The sequence below is a fragment of the Bos indicus x Bos taurus genome, chromosome 13, assembly GCF_003369695.1.
Source record: "Bos indicus x Bos taurus breed Angus x Brahman F1 hybrid chromosome 13, Bos_hybrid_MaternalHap_v2.0, whole genome shotgun sequence".
In the NCBI taxonomy this organism is placed as follows: domain Eukaryota; kingdom Metazoa; phylum Chordata; class Mammalia; order Artiodactyla; family Bovidae; genus Bos; species Bos indicus x Bos taurus.
In genome coordinates this window covers 29,431,930-29,447,877 of record NC_040088.1, presented here as the reverse complement: position 1 = coordinate 29,447,877, position 15,948 = coordinate 29,431,930, and the positions used below count along the sequence as shown (strand labels likewise).

General features: G+C 55.3%; 1 protein-coding gene across 4 annotated transcripts in view; it reads left to right on the top strand.

Annotated features, from left to right (window-relative positions):
- The first annotated feature begins 805 nt into the window (after positions 1 to 805).
- ZBTB46 (zinc finger and BTB domain containing 46) overlaps positions 806 to 15,948 on the top strand; it is a 51,631-nt gene continuing 36,488 nt past the window's right edge. Inside the window, exon 1 of one of the 4 annotated variants that reach the window (XM_027559171.1) lies at positions 806 to 1,118. The gene's annotated coding sequence lies outside the window, so the exon portion shown is untranslated. Of the gene's footprint in view, positions 1,119 to 1,771; positions 1,943 to 11,037; positions 12,145 to 15,948 lie in introns of those variants that run through there. The other 3 variants (XM_027559175.1, XM_027559170.1, XM_027559172.1) reach the window with 3 other exon arrangements.

The following is a 15,948-nucleotide window of genomic DNA, read 5'->3' as shown; positions in this document are numbered from 1 at the left end:
TGGTGCTGATGAGAGAGGCTCGGTTCTCCTGGGCAGGCCTCCTGAGCAGCGGCTGAGCACCACTGTGTGCCCCAGCCGGGCAGCCTCCGCAGCATTCCAGCAATGCTGCTCTCCTCGGAGAGTGTCCAGGGAGGGGCAGCCATCAGGCAAGTGGTCCTCCCCAGTCTGGCAGACCCACTTCTCCATCTCCCCCGCATCATTTGCTCCATGGGTTACAACTGCACTCCAGGCAGACAGGCAGGTGAGAGGGGAGGACCCCGAGACAGTGCCCTCCGTCCCCTCAAAGGGAGGACAGAATGACCAGCCAAAACCTCCTGGAGGCCTAGAAGAGACACTTCTAAGGTTGACTGTGCCCAGTTCCCACCTGAAAGGGCCCAGGAAACTTGGGCCTGCCGTTCCAGGCCTGGGTCCTCCAGGAGTAAGTCTTGCGGGGAAGGGGGTTGCTCCTGCGTAGGCAGCGGGAAAGGAGTGGGGTGCGGGTGTCTGCGGCCATTTTCAGGCGCCGGTTGCAGCGAGGGAGTGTCCCAGCCTTTTCATCGCTGGCTGCCAGACCGCGGCCGCCCTTGTTCACTCAAGGAGAATTCCCGCCTCCCCCCCACCCAACCCCAGGCTGCCCTCCCCCAGCAGCCCAGTGAATGCCTCCTTACACATCCTGAGAAAGCATCCATAATGGCCCGCCGCCTCCCACCTCCCGAGGAATTCCGCGGCGCTGGGCCCGCAGGGAGGTAGGGCGCAGACGGTCCGCGGCGCCTTCCCATTGGATGGCCAGGTCGTGCTCAACTCCCCTGCGCGGCTGGCCAGCCACAGGCTCACCTCCCTTCCCACCGTCGCGGCCGGGAGAGGAAGCGAGGTGGCCTTTGCCCCCGCACAGGCCAGCCAGGAATGCGGGGCCACGCTTCCCATTCTGTCTGCCCGAGGACTCAAGGACAGCGGGGGCGAGAAGGGACGCACGGGGCTGCTCTCGGGCAGCAGGACTGGAGATCGCTTGCGGGGGAAGCGCGGCAAAGCCGTGGGCATACCACGCGGCTGGAAGGACCGACGCGCGCGCGGCCGCTGATGCCTCCATTGGTCAAATCCAAGCCCTGTGGCACGCACTGTCCCGTGGCCCCTGCCCTGAGGTGCGCCTCTCCCCGGGGACGCCGAGGTCTCCGACGGCGCGGCCCCGAGCCCCTGGGCGCTGTGGGACCGCTGTTTCGCTTTACCGCGCGCGGCCGCACAAACCGCCAGGAAGGCGCGAAGTTTGCGAGACCCGTGCGGCGCGACTGCGCGTCGGGGGACGCGGACAGCCTGTGGCCCGGGGGATAGGCGCGTGGGCAGCGCCAGGTGCGCGGTCGGGCAAGAGTTGGGGTGCTCTCGTCCCGACCCACGTGTCCGACCGGATGGTCTGCCGGGTGCTGGTCCCCGTGGGAAGGGGCGCGGGCACCCGGAGACCCCACGCCGCGCCACCCCCGCCCCCCGCCAGCCCCGCGGAGGGGGCTTCCCACAATGCCCAGCGAGCTCCAGCCCGCACTTCCGCTGTCCAGCCGCCCACGGGGGGGCGGAGGCGCACCGACCCTCGCCGCGGCCCCCTCCGCCCGGCTAGCGGAGCCGGCCGACCGAGGGGCGGGGCGGCGGCCGGGCCGGCGGGGCGGGGCCCGGGGCGGTGGCCTGGGCCGGGGCTGGGGCGCGGGCCAATCAGCAGCGGCCGGGCGCGCGCCGGGGGGCGGGGTCAGGGTCCGCAGGCGGGGCGCGCGCGCGGGCGGCGGGGGCCGCGGGGTTGGAGCGGCGCGGGGGCGCGCGCCGGCCTGACGGACAGACGGACGGACAGACGGACACAGCGGCCAAGGCGAGCGCGCAGCTCGGACCCGCCCGGACGCAGCGCTCGCCCGGCGGCCGCGGCGATCACCGGCGCTGGTCCGGCGGCCGCGGCGCCCGCCCTCGCCCGCGCCCCATGGGGTCACAGGTAAGCGGCGCCGGCTCATTGTCCGCGGCCGGGCCGGCGCATCGCGGCGGGGCCGGGGCTCAGGCCGGCCGGACCGCTCCGGGCCGGAGCCGCTCAGAGTCGGGGCGCGCCCCCGCCGCCTGCCCCTCGCGCCCCGCCGCGCCCCGCCCCGCGGGGGCGCCCTCCCGGCGGCGATCGGTGCGCCCGGCTGCAGCTCTGGGGGCGGCGGTAGAGACCCCCGCCCTGTCCCCGCTGGTCCCTGAGCTCCGGTGGCGCGGGCGGGGCGGGGCGGCGAGGGCTACGCGGGGTCCCTGCGGGGCTGCGCGCTGAGGCGGAGGCGGCGACGGGGTTGCCCCGCGCCCCTAGTCCTCGGCGCCTCCTGCCGCCGCCGCCGCGGTCCCTCCCCCGTTACCTCCGAAAGGGGAATTTTCCAGCTGGTAATTTCTGCTGCGTCAACGCCCGGCCCCAGGAGGCAGCCTGGGGGCGTCCTGGCGCCCCCCGCCCGCGCCGCCCCGCGCGCCCCCCGCCCGCGCCTCCGAGCCGCACCCGGACCCGCCCGCGCCGAGTTTGCCAAGAGTCGGAACTGCGGGAGGTGGGCGCGGCGGGTCCCCGCTCTCCGCCGGGCCTTGGGGGTCATTGTCTCCCCCTGAAGCCCAGCACTGGCCTCGTCTCCATTTTAATTACTGGCTGAACCAGGGCGCAGGGGCCTCGAGGCCGGGCAACTAGAGGAGCGCGGAGGGGACGAGGCGCGCAGAGCGACGAGGGGCGCGCGGAGCGGACGGGGCGCGCGGAGGCAGCGGGGTCCGCCGCGAGCCGCGTCTTTGTTTCTCTGTAAATAGACATGTCAGTTTCGCAGGGTAGCACGAGTCAATGTCTGACAACTCAATCTGGATGGCAAATGGGCGATTTTCTGCACCAGGAGGAGGGCTCAGGCTAGTTGGGGTTCCTCTCGCCCTGCTGACAAATTCATTATTTGTAGGTTTAACGGACCACGCACAGTAGGGCTAGACCGAGGAACCTGGGTATATCCCAAAGGGGCGAAGAACTGGTATTTTCTGTCACCGAGGAAATACAAACAAAAGAAAGTTTGACTGAGATTCTCAGCGATTTTCCTTACGCTTTCCTTGCTCCAGTCTCAGCGAAGCGTTTGTCGTGGATTGCGGAGGCAAGATTGTTATCAGCATTGTTTAAAGAAATGCTAATCAGGCAACACATTGGCGAGCCGCTGGGCTCAGACACCTGTGCGGAGTCCTTGAGTGCGTTTTAATTGTGTCAGTTGTAGAATCTTTCATACTGGATTTATCATCAAAGCTAACTTCCCTTTGGGTAGCAGACTGTAGATTCGGTCTATCGCTGGCCTGCGTGTAGCCTGTGAAGGCAGTGTTTTCACTCATCGGGAGGGGGAAATAGTTTGTTTCCCAAAGGGAAACTTATGGAAGGGTTTTTCACATAAATGATGAAGTAAACAACAGAATTTTATTATAGTGCACTGCTTCTAGTTGGTGTGTTTCATGATAAATACTCTGAACTGAAAACTTTGAGACTCCCTGCTGTTTCGGAAAGGACTAAGTGAGAGGTTGTTGAGGCAGAAGTTACTAGGTGTAAGTCTGACTTAGACACTATGTTTCCCTAGAAAACTAGTAATTATTTTTATATCCTTTACTGAAGTGAAGGAGGTGTATGTGGGTGTTTATGGGGAGAGTTCTGTTTAGGGGGTATGGAATCGATACCTCTAGGCTAAACCCCAAGATCAACCTTTCTGGGAGGCCAGCCTCACCTCTAGGCTAAACCCCAAGGTCAGCCTTTCTTGGAGGCCAGCCTCAGGACAGGATCTCATTAGGTCTCACTGACATTACCCTGGATGAAAGAATTTTGTTTGGATGAGATGAGTTTTGTTCAGCTCTAGCTGTTTAAGATTTGAAAATGAGCTCTTTTTCCACGTCTAGTTTCTGGTATTCAGAACTGGTGGAGTGTCGGCTGCAGGGGCTCCAACCCTCTTGGGTGCTCTGTGTCCCCACTCGACCATCCAGGGGGAGGGGGCTGCCCCCGCCTTGGTCACACATAAGCACTTGGAAGGTGAGGTCGACACTGAGGATGGGTGAGACTCCACTGGGGGCCTGGAAGGACTTTACAGTCAGACAATGTGTTATTTGCAAACATGTTAAACCAAATATTACAAACTTTTCAACATTGTCCTTTTGTGGGGTTTTTCAAATTAAGCAAAATTGGGCCACTGCGTCCCTGTGGTCTGTGTTTCTGGGGCAGCTGTGCGCCTGCTGTGCTCTACCAGAGGTCTTGGACCAGCGGCGAAGGCCCCGCAAAACATCTTCCGAGAGCCTGGAGCTGTGAACTTAAACTTGAACTCGTGCCTCACTTTGCTGGTGCTTCCTGTGCCCAGGTGCCCTGTTGACTGCTGTGTTAATATGGGCGGAGGGTTCTTGTGCCCTGTTCTGGGGGTTTCGTGTACTCATAAAAACAGAGGCTTTTCCTTCTCTCTGACAGAACATATTCTACTTAAAATCTGTTGAGTGTTGGTAGGCTATCAAGAATTCCCTTGTGAACCTGCCCACTCCCCTGAACAAAAAAGATTCTTCTTTTTGCTACAAGTGTGCTTGAATGGCCCAACTCCTGAGAATAAACAATGCTTGAAAATCTCTGTTGAGACCACAAGACTCATTTCAGTCTTTGCAACGCAGTTGTCATGTCCTACCCTGGCCCCTGTGTCCTCTGCCATTGGCTCTGACTTTGGAATGGCCAGTACAGCTGGGGTCTTCAGCCCCGGGTTCACCGGCATTTTCCCTCTTTTCTGCCTTTCGAGCTTCAGTATGGTATGTGCCTGACACATGTGTACTTGGGCTCTGGGTTCTGGTTTTCTGGTGATGACAGATGCTTGTAGATGGAGAAGTCATGGAAAAGAAAAACAACTTTTCCTAACAAGCTGAAAAGTTGTTCTAGTGAAGGATAAGGACAAACTCAACCAGTCAGGTCTGACCTTAGGGTGATTGATGGAAAGTTTTCTGTTCAGTGTTTCTCAACACTGCCGTTTAACTCTTATTGAGATTTTGAAATGACTAAACCTTTTTAAATGTCATTATTTGGATATAAAAAATTAGCAACTTAGGCACTTTAGAAAGTTGAGGAACAGTGTTAGCGTGCTTTTCAACAGCATTTATAGATGTTCTGTGTTTTGACAGGTGTGTTTTTTGAGTCACATTAGAGAGACATTCCCAGAGTTTCTTATTCATGATGATTTTTGGCTGATTGAGAGCTTGCTGTGGGCCAGATTGGAGACAGAATTCCTGCAGTGGGGCTGTTGACCTGTTGGGATGGGTCAGAGTGGGGGCCCTACAGGAACCACCGATGTGGGTGACAGATGCTAATGGGAGCTCAGAGAAGGATGGGTGTGGCCCACCTGGTGGCCTTTCTGAAGACTATTGGAGGAAAGGGTGTCCATGCAGACCCCTCCCCTGGCCCAGGTTGGGCCTGTGGTGCCAGCCCCTGGTTCCAGTACCTATGTGGCAAATTATTTTCTAACTTCTGCTTCATGGAGAGTGGGTAGCCAAGGAGAGAGCAGAAACCTTGGGGCCAGGCAGCTTTAGGGGCTGATTGGCTGTGGGGTTGGGGGTGAGAGGCAATGTAGTTTCAAATGATGCCTTCCAAAGCCCGCGTTTCAGCACATGAATCCCTTCCTAAATGTCACGCTCACGGGGAAAGTCTCAGGGAAGCTGTCCTTTTCCTGGCTCCCAAGTGGCAGCCCAGCCCTGCTTGTCTGAGTGGACCTGGGGTGGAACCCCTTCTTTGTGGAGCAGAAAGAAGATGCCTCTGTCTTCGAGAGAGGATTTGAAAACCTGAAGCAACCAGAGCTGCCGTGAAGATGGACGCATGTCAGGTGGGGCCTGGGCGGCTTTGGGTAGATTGCCCTCTCGGTGTGTCACTGGCACGCAGAGGGTCTGACCTAGGTTTTTTTGGCCACTCTGAACACTGTCCCTCGGCTGGACCTGGGGCTGGAGAGCCCAGCAGGGACTCGGCTTGGGGAGCAAGGACCCTCAGGCTGGCCACTCACCCCTCACCCATCTAAAGGCTGGGTTTGCTGTTCTCCAGGCTGACATCCGGGTGCTGATTTGCCCTCAGTTCGAGGTGGCTGTGCCAAGGTGCAAGGGCACTGTGTCAGGATGCACAGAGATGGGCTTCGTGAAACCCACTCAGGGACGCCCGGCTGGGCCCGCTGGTCAGAGGGGCAGCACCAGTGCACTGGGTTGTTGATTTCAGTGATGGATGATGGAAAACACCATCAGGAGGCTGGCCCAGAAGCCCAGGGTGGGGCGGGCAGGATGACGTCGGGTGTCCGTTCAGGTGTGTTGTAGACCGAGGGGAGGGGCCAGGTCACTGGAGGAGCTCAGGGCTGTGGGCAAATGGGCTGCCCCTGTGAGCAAGTCAGGCGGGCACCTCAAATGGGCCTTCATGTCTGGAACAGGTGTGTTTTTTCATCCCATCCCATTCTAAGCAGTGCAGCTTCAGGACCGGAGTTTCCTCTTCTTTAGGAAGTTTGAAAATGGCTCAGACACTACTGTTTCCTTCGAGGCAGGAGAGGGCTGACTCTGGGGGGGAACAGTCTCAGAATTGCAGAGCCAGCTGACTGCTCAGGCCGGGTCCTCTACATTCAGTTCCTGGACCAGCAACATCCCCTGTGCTTCAGGCGAGGTTGAGTCAGAGACGCCCGATACTCAGAGTCTCGCACACAGGTGGCCATCGCCTTTCCCAGGGAATCGGGCCCCTTGGCCTAGGCCCCACCCTGACCTCTGGTCTCTGAAGAAGCTGTCCATCTGCACTTGAAGGCCAGTCCTTCCTGCCAGTCCTGTGGCAGCCAGCTCTGTGGCCCACATCCTCTCTCACACGAAAAGTGGAGCAGGCTGGCGGGCCACACGTCCCAGGTCCCCAGAGGAAAGGTCACGTGGGGAAGCGGGGCGCAGAGTCAAATGCTTGTTCTGGGGTGAGCGTGGAGTGGCTTCAGGTGGCAGAGCTTTGGGGCCGTGACCTGGAGTCTGTAGCCCACCCCCAGCTGTCCCCTCCACAGTCTCACACTTCTCAGCAGGGGGCCACACCCGGCTTGTGTGCACCCTGAGGTCCCTGACACTCTGGCTGTTCCTAAACAGCAGCCTTTGACTTTCCAGTGGGTCTTCGCATCCAGACCAGGGTTGGGGGGCCGCCCGTCCGGTGGGACGGGGCCCCACGTCTGTGGCTGGCCTAGGAACTCCTGTGATCAAAGCGTGGGAAGCCTTCTGCATTCTCCTCTCCAAGGCCAAGAACCCTGGGACCCCAGGACACTGGGGAAAGCTTGTCAGCCCTGGAGGGGAGGGTCCCAGAGCTTCCAACATGGTCTCATTTGGGGCCTGTCAATCAGACAAGGTGAGGCCCCACTGGCAGGGCCCAGGGGTTGTTTAAGAAGAGTGGACAGAGCTATTCTTTTTGTTCCTGTCCTGTCCCATGAAAACTGCCTTAGCATGACTTCTGTGGCTAGTGGTCTGAGTGCAGCCTCCACTGCCCGTCTCAGACCCCTCTCCACTGACCAGCGTTCTCCATCTACCTCTAAAGTGTTAATAGTAAGAACTGGCAATGAGGGGAAAGTTAAAAGTGGCAATTTCCCTTACAAAGCTCCTCAGGTAAGAGAAAGCTGAGGACGTGAGTCCCTGCTGTTGAAGAAGAGACCCGAGCTTCTGGCTACGGTCGCCTACCTTCTGAATATTCTCAGCAATGTCTCACAGGAGCTCAATCTTCTGATGAGAGGTGATTGCTGCTGATGCTGTGTCCATGCGTAATGTTTAATTTCCAAATAGAGACTAAAGGAGGCAGGACATTTAACACCACTTGGACGCTAACTGGCCAAGAGCTGAGCATCTCGTCTGCGGTGAGTGGAACCTCTCCGGTCAGCTCCCTCCTGGCACTTTTAGAGTTCTCTTCAGGATTATATTATTAAAGTGTGTGTGTTACCGTGTACTGTCACTTTTGCTTTCATTTTTGGTTATACATGGAAAACTCCATAAGCAGGAAGTTTCCAGGTTTTTCCATGAGGACATGGTGTTTTTTCATTGCCTCTGGTGATATAGAGACATTGTTATTTCATTGCTATTATTTTATATGAAGACTTACTCCCTCAACTTCAGCGTTGTTTTGAAGAACTTTTCATGAGTTAGCAGCAGACACACCCTTCACGGGGGCAGTGACCATGTATCATGACAGGCCTGCTGCACACCTGAGAAAATTGATCTTTAATATTGGGTACGTTGACTTTTCCTATTTTTCTTTTTTTTTCTGGCTGCACCATGTGGCTTGCAGGATCTTAGTTCCCCAACCAGGATTGAATGTGCGTCCTCAACAGTGAAAGCAGAGTCCTAACTACTGGACGACTGGGGGGGTCCTCCTATTCTTTCTAACATTGTTGGCAGAATGAGGTCAGAACAGGGAGTGATAAGGTGACACTGTCCTTGGACCACCTTACCATTAAAGTCACTGAGCTCCACTGGACGATGTGAAAAACACTGGGGTGTGTGTGTGGGGGTCTTTTAAACCTCTTCCCTTCTGGCTTCTCTGTCATCTGCTGCTTTTGATTCTGCTGTGGGGTGGAAGCCCAGCGCCTGGACTTAGGAGCAGAGAGAAGGCAGAAGTTTCAGTCAGCAGGTGTACTGCGTGGCTGCAGTGACCATGGTTCCTCTGTGATGAGCAGGGCACTCAGGAGGCCAGGGAGCCAGAAGCACTTCCAGGTGTACATATGCCCTTGAGAGCCTGAGAAGAGGATCGGAAGGGTCAGTGCCAGGGGACCTACCTGCACTGTGTCTAGCAGATCCGCTTCACTGAGTCTCAGGTGGTCCCTCAAAGAGTGTCTTCCTCTGAGCTCAGGAGATGCTCCGAGCCTTGGAGGAGCACGCAGGGCAAGCACAGCTCGATGCTGCCCATGCTACTGCCTGAGGGTCACACCAACCTCACATCTACTTACCTTTGTTTTGCCTCATCTTAAGGAGCAAGAATATCCATGAAGTCATGAGTCAGGCATCTCAGTTATGTATTTCTTGATACACACTGAAGCGGACATGTGACTATTAGGGCAGACAACGATTCTCCCTTTGTCTCGAGGGAACTACCCACATACCCCTCTGCCACCTGCTGGGAGGGGGCCAGCACCAGGCCCAGGGTGCAGGGGTGAGGCTGAGCTGCTGTGAAACCTGTCCGTGTTCCAGACTCTGGACATGGGCGGCCTTGCCATATGGCTTCCTTGAAGGAAGTGGTGGGCTGTGTTTCTGGCTTGATGGGGTGAGCTTCATCTGGATACAACCTCCAGCCCTGCCACAAGCTGCTGAGTCAGGTGCGGGGGAGGCTGGTGGATTGGACTGTGTGGATCCTGGTTGGGAACCCTTCAAGGCCCATCTCAGAGAGCCTTCCTACCATCTGACCAGGGAGCAATCTGTGTAAGTTAGTCTGCTGTTTGTATGAGTTCTCTGGAGCTGTCAGAGCAAAGGACCACTGATCTGGGAGCTTAAAACAACAGAGGTTTATTCTCTCCCAACCTGGAGGCCAGAAGTCCTAAGTCAAGGTGTGGTCAGGGCCACCCTCTCTCCAGAGGCTCCAGGGAAGGACACACTTCCTGCCTCTTTGAGTCTCTGGTGGCCGCTGGCAGTCCTGGGTGCTCACAGCCAAGATGTGTCCCTCATGCCTCCCATCCTGCCCTTATGGCTGTCACCCTGGTGTCAGATCTGCCTCTACTTATTAGGATGCCAGTCACCTTGAATTAGTGTCCACCATGATGATCTAATCTTAACTTGATTACACCTGCAGAGGCCCTGTTTCTAAGTGAGGTTATATTCTCCTGTGGTTAAGACGTGAGGAGATCATTTTGGGGGAAAGGACTCAGCCCTCTCCACCGTTACAGCTTGTGTTCTCCTGACACGTTGCCACATTTATTTCTCAATGCCAGGGTTTCATGAGGGCTCCCCATTCATCTCCAGCAATCACTACTCATACCTACCCTTCCCTTGATGGTTGAGCGAATGAGGCCAGTGACCACGGTGTTAGTGAGTTTGCCCCACAAATCTGCGCTCAGCCCCACGCTCTCAGCAAGGAGGGGCTCTCGGTCCAAGGACGCAGGCACCAACAAGGTCCTGGCTGTGTTGGGTCGCATGTCCCCAGAGGGGAGGTGACAGAGCAGACAGACATCGATGCCTGTAGAGGAGAGGAGATGCAGCTGGGCCTGGAGGGAGGGTGTGGTGGGGGCAGAGGCAGAGCCCAGGGTGTCCGGTGGGGCCATTGGGGTGGGTGTTTAGTGCCGTTGCGCTATAGCAGGACACGGCCCCTCCTTTGACCCCCCTGCAGGACTGGGTACCCATGTGCCCATCTGCCCCCCAGGTGGACCCAGGCCTTTCTTGCTCCTGGGAAGCGGGAGGGGCCCCTTTTCTAGACAGCATTTTTATTGCTTCTTGTAGGAGATGCAGGAAAACAAAATGTAGTCTTCAAAATTTAGAAAACCTTTCATGCAAGAGTAACATGAGGAGGCTCACATAACATCAAATAGATTCATTGAGTAACTGGTCTGAAAGTCATAATTCTTACAGTGACCAGCATGGGAGTGTCCCATGGTGGTCATAAAGGCTGTGGGTATAGACAGGGCTGTTGTATGCCTGGCATGTCGTCCACGTTCACAGGTGAAGTTTCCCTTCTTGTTGATCCGTGGGACCCGAACCCTCTGGAGGCCCTCTGAAGGCCAAGGTCACGGCTGTCTCTTTGATCCCCTCCCAGGGTCACCTCCTGGATAAGGACCCTCCCCTGCTGGGGTGGGAGGGGCCAGATCCCTATGCACACCCTTGTGACTCTTGTAGCAGACAGGCTGTGCGACAGCACCCCCCCCCCCCCACTGTGTTGGCATGCATAGTCCTGGACTCAGGTCTGCAGGCCAGGCACCAGCCTTGTCTCTCAGCACATACGTGTGTGTGTGTGCTAAGTTGCTTCAGTCATGTCTGACTCTTTGTGACCCCATGGACTGTAGCCTGCCAGGCTTCTCTGTCCTTGGCATTCTCCAGGCAAGAGTCCTGGAGTGGGTTGCCATGCCCTCCTTCAGGAGATCTCCCCAACCCAGAAATCGAACTCCCATCTCCTGCACTGGCAGGTGGGTTCTTTACCACCAGCGCCACCTGGGAAGCATCGTCTCTTAGCACCAGCCTTCCTTAGTCACAAACTCCCTTGATTCTGTAAAAGTGATCTTGTTCTTTTGTAACCTCATCGTATTTTCAGATCCCTACTTTGGAAGTTTTCAAACACACACAGAATTAGCAAGTGTGTTTCCTTCAGTAATTCCCTTTTGTTCTCACATTTGAGTTCCTCTGTTTTTGCTCTGAACTACTTTAAAGCAAATCACAGACATTGTGTCTCACTGTCCCATGCTTTCCTTCATGTGGGTGGTTCCGTGAGTACCTCCTGGGGCCCCCCAATTGGGGCTCAGGCTTAGGGATGGCATCCTCCAAGTTTTTACTACTGGTTGATTTGAGCTGCAATCGGGACAGACCCAGGAGTTGCATTTGGAGAAGTTGCACTTGGGGCGGTGGCTCTGGAATCTGCTTTATTCTGTTTTGGGCTGTTTGTTGAAAAGTCAGACCTGTTGGTCCCACACGGTGGTCTGGCTGGTGGCATTCCCTGACCGTTAGGAGCCCCACCCTGTTTCAAGGACCAGGCAACCGGGACCGCGTGTCTGGTACTCAGTGTCTGAAGTGTGACAGTGACGTCTGCATCGGAATTTCTGACTTAAAAAATGAATAGTTTTTATATTTTGTGCCTGCTTTTAAAGATACTTGTACCTTCTGTTAAGGATCTGTACATAATCTGTTCAAAATGATTATCACCTATGTAAGTTTTATTTGAAAAATTCTAGATTTAATAAAGTGTAGTATCATTTTGGAATTTTGTAAGCATAATTTTTTGGCAAGATCATTTCTTTCGAATATTTTAGTGATTGTTTGGAGCCATGAGCTATTTTTGCCATAGTTCTTTACTAGGTAAATTGTTTTCATCCACAGCCAACCCTGGGTCTGGAGCGTGTGCCCCTCTGTTTGAATGGCAGCTGATGAAGTAGCTGCATGGCCAAGGGGCAGGGGGCTTGATTCTCGTGAGGAGAACGCTGGCTGAGCTGGTGAGGGAAGTGGGGTTCACGCCTCACTGTCACCTGGTTTCTGCGTCCTGAGAAGGTGAGAGTCTCTCTCAGGTGTGTGCCTGTCTGCTACTGCAGACACACACTCCTCATTCACTCGGCACCCGTCCACCCAGCCTTCATTTATTCAGCATCTAATGAGTGTTTACCGTCTGCAAGGCCTATGCAGAATGACAGTGGGGACTTGGAAACGTCCGATTAGCAGCTAAAATTGTGTCAGATGCCAGAACAAACGTTTGTTCTGGTCCAAGCCTGCATGGGGGCTCTCCCGCCACCAGCCGGGGAGTCGGGCATTACATTTCTCTGCCCCAGTCCAAACCTATATGATGGGGTTTCCTAGGTAGCACCTTAGAGGGTTGGCTGGATCCTCTTGTTTTCAAGAAATGCAACTTTGAATAGAAAAGACAGCTTGAAGATTCTAGCATTTGCTTGGTGTAAACAAATGTTGCAAAATATTAAAGAACTGGTGTATTTGGTTAAGGGTTAGGAGGGAGTTCTCTCAAGAATCATTCTTGCAGCTTTTCCTTCTGTTGGAAAGTGTTTCAAAGACAAAAGTTAAAAGACTACAGAGGATTCCATCCTGTTGCTTGAGAACTAGGTGCTGGTTTTTTTCCCTTTCCTGTTTAGATTTGATGTTTTTCTTTGGCAGAGGGAGTACAAGTGTTAGAGTTAACATTTCAAGTCAGTATAGCTCAGATTTAAAACCTTTGGATATAATTTTTCTGCCTTCTTAGGCCAATCAGTTTTCTTTTTAAGAAAAACTTAAAATTTTTAAGTGGATGTGTGGCTTTTTCCTGTGGCTTTTGTAACAAAGTGCCACAGACTGGTGGCAAACACAGCAGAAACATGTTCCCCCAACAGGGGTCGTGGGGCTGTGCTCCCTCCGGGGGCTCTGGGAGAGGGTCCTGCCCACCTCTTTAGCTCTTGTGGCCCAGGCACCTCTGGGCTGTGGCCACGTCCCCCTTGCCCCACCTCTACCTCCATCCCCCTCTGCATGTCTGTGTTCAGAGTTCCCCTTTTTGTGACACACCCGTCCCACTGGGTTATGACCTCATCGTAAGTTGGTTAAATCTACCAGGATCCTGTTTCCAAATAAGGTTGCATTCACAGGTACTGTCTTCTGGGGACACGATTCACCCCACAAAAGCAAGTAACTCTGTATCCATCCTCCACCTTTACTGTGAGCTGTGACTGATGGAGAACATCAGAGCCCACCTCTCAGCCACACCTGTGGTGTCAGCTCTGAATTGTGGTCCTGTGATGTCATGGGGCTGGTCAGAGGCCCTTTGTCCATGGCCTCACTGTCTGTCATGGCCTTCAGTGAGGTGAAAGTGGGACCTTCAGGCCCACCCAGGATCAGGAAAGTGCTGTCCGCTGCTACTTCTACCAAGAGCTAAGCTGGGACGTTTAAACAGTATCTCTTGATTGACAGAGGCACCACATGTGCTGTTGTAGGAGGAGCCCCTGGAGACTTCCAGGAGGAGACGGCTTGTCAGCAGCTGGGGGGATTGCATCCATGGCAGGATATGCCTTTCGATCCACCTGTTAAAAAGAGCACATTTGTATTGTCCAATGATTCATCACAGCCTAAGGGAGCTGGTCATGGAACAACAGACTGGTTCCAAATAGGAAAAGGAGTACGTCAGGCTGTATATTGTCACCCTGCTTATTTAACTTATACACAGAGTACATCATGAGAAACGCTGGGGTGGAAGAAGCACAAGCTGGAATCAAGATTGCTGGGAGAAATATCAATAACCTCAGATATGCAGATGACACCACCCTTATGGCAGAAAGTGAAGAGGAACTAAAAAGCCTCTTGATGAAAGTGAAAGAGGAGAGTGAAACAGTTGGCTTAAAACTCAACATTCAGAAAACTAAGATCATGGCATCTGGTTCCATCACTTCATAGGAAATAGACGAGGAAACAGTGGAAACAGTGTCAGACTTTATTTTGGGGGGCTCCAAAATCACTGCAGATGGTGATTGCAGCCATGAAATTAGAAGACGCTTACTCCTTGGAAGAAAAGTTATGACCAACCTAGATAGCATATTCAAAAGCAGAGACATTACTTTGCCAACAAAGGTCTGTCTAGTCAAGGCTATGGTTTTTCCTGTGGTCATGTATGGATGTGAGAGTTGGACTGTGAAGAAGGATGAGTGCCGGAGAATTGATGCTTTTGAACTGTGGTGTTGGAGAAGACTCTTGAGAGTCCCTTGGACTGCAAGGAGATCCAACCAGTCCATTCTAAAGGAGATCAGTCCTGGGTGTTCTTTGGAAGGAATGATGCTAAAGCTGAAACTCCAGTACTTTGGCCACTTCATACGAAGAGTTGACTCATTGGAAAAGACTGATGCTGGGAGGGATTGGGGGCAGGAGGAGAAGGGGATGACAGAGGATGAGATGGCTGGATGGCATCACCAGCTCGATGGACATGAGTTTGAGTGAACTCCGGGAGTTGGTGATGGACAGGGAGGCCTGGTGTGCTGCAATTCATGGGGCCGCAAAGAGTCAAACACGACTGAGCGACTGAACTGAACTAAACTGAAGGGAGCTGGTAGCTGCCCATTACAGTTGTGCGTCGTTTAGAGAGGAAAGGGCCACAGTGAGGGTCGAGTGTAGCAGGAGGTGCCTGGGGGCACAGGTAAAGCCGTAACCTCTTCCCCTTGCTCTCCCCAACCCCGCAAAGCAAACTTGTGGACCGGCTTCCCACCAGCAGAAGCGACAGAGCTCTTGGGTCGATGCCTGGCTGGGGCCGTGATTCTGCTTCGGCATCGTGGGGGGTCTCCCTGCCTGGTCTCTTCTGTTCTCTCCCTGCCCCTGCAATTGTTTCTGGGGCCCCAGGCACCCTGCCAATCAGGACATCTGGGACCCCTGGGGGGCTGCTCTCTCTTGGGAGCCCGTGTCTCCCCTTGACGTACTAGCCCCTGGCTTCCCCATCTTGGTGGCTGGTGCCCCAACCACCCTGAGGTCCAGGCCGGCACCACCCCGGCTCCTTGTGGTTCTCTCACTGGCCCCGTCCCGTCTGTGTCCCACAAGCTCTCCCGTCAGACGCCGAGGTGCTGTGTCTTCCCTGGGCTGCCTGTGTGTTGGCCATAGCTCGATGCCCTCGACCGTCCTGAAACACAGGCCTCTTGTGTCCCAAGGTGCTGGGCTGACTTCTGTGGTTCTTCTGTCCACGTGATGCTGGTTGGGCCGCAGTCCTCCAGGCTGGGCTGGGCCGCCAGCATGGGTGGCTCTGTGCCTTGGAACCTTTAGGGTGAGCCTCGGCCAGGTCTCTGGGGTGGCCATACTCAGGCCCCACTCACTTAGTCTCACTGCTTGTGCCCCTTCCTCAAGCCCTCCCTGAGAGCCCTCATAGCACCTCTGTGCTGCTCTGGTTCTGGCCTGGCGGGGGGCCAGTCCTCAGCCTGAGCTCAGTGCCCAGCACAGCTCCAGGCTCCTGGACACCCTCAGGGGCTGATATGGAATCACAGTGGGACTAAGTCTGGGCCACAGCTATGACCTTGGAATTCTGTGGGTCATTCCACACTGAGAGCCAGAGCCAAGCAGGCGGGGACAGGGTGCATCTGGCCCTCTGTGGTCAGGGTGTGTGCATCCTGAGAGGAAGTGACATCTAGACAGGTAGGAGAGTCCAGGGAGGGGGGCGGAGGAGACTCTTGGTCCCATGGAGGTAAGGGAACCGAAAGAGGCTGTGACAGGGAAGAGGGTGGTGGTGGCGTGGGGCTGGACAGGGGCTGGGGGCGGGGAACCACCCTGGCCCACAAGGGTTTGCATTATGAGATCACCCTGGTGTGCAGCACCCAAGGGTCAGGCTGTGAGTCACTGGAGAAACTTCAG